Source organism: Microtus ochrogaster, chromosome 2, assembly GCF_000317375.1.
Source record: "Microtus ochrogaster isolate Prairie Vole_2 chromosome 2, MicOch1.0, whole genome shotgun sequence".
Classification (NCBI taxonomy): domain Eukaryota; kingdom Metazoa; phylum Chordata; class Mammalia; order Rodentia; family Cricetidae; genus Microtus; species Microtus ochrogaster.
Window position 1 is genome coordinate 14,552,535 of NC_022010.1, and position 593 is coordinate 14,553,127.

Sequence of the window (593 nt, forward strand, 5' to 3'; positions counted from 1 at the left end):
AGGCCAGCCTGGTCTACAAGAGCTAGTGCCAGGACAGGCTCCAAAGCTACAGAGAAACCCTGTCTCGGAAAAACTAAAAAAAAAAAAACCAAACTAATAAATAAAACTTTCTCTTGATGCTGACTCACTATGTAGCCTTGTCTGTCCTAGTAGACCAGGCTGACCTGGGCTTCACACAGCTCCGCCTGCCTCAGTCTCCTAAGTGTTTGGACTGAAGGTATGCACCACTACACCAAGACGATTTCTTTTTAAGAGAAAGAAAGGAAAGAAAAAAAAAGAAAAGAGGGAAAGATTTACTTAATAGAACTAACAGAAACAAAATCAAAAGTAAAGGATCTTGGGGTCAGGCATGGTGGAGGAAGTCTTTAATCCCAGAACTTGGGAGGCAAAGGCTGGGTCACAAAGCAAGTTCCAGAACAGCCAGGATTATGAAATGAAACCCTTTCTTGGGGGAGGAGGGAGTAAGTAAAAGGCTTTGTGAGATGCCTCTTTACCACTCCTTGCAGCTTCCTAGGCTGAGCAGGAGAGGCTGGACCCTTCCCCAGAACCTGGACAGGTGTTACATTGTAGCCAGCTGTCAGGGTACAAGTCTG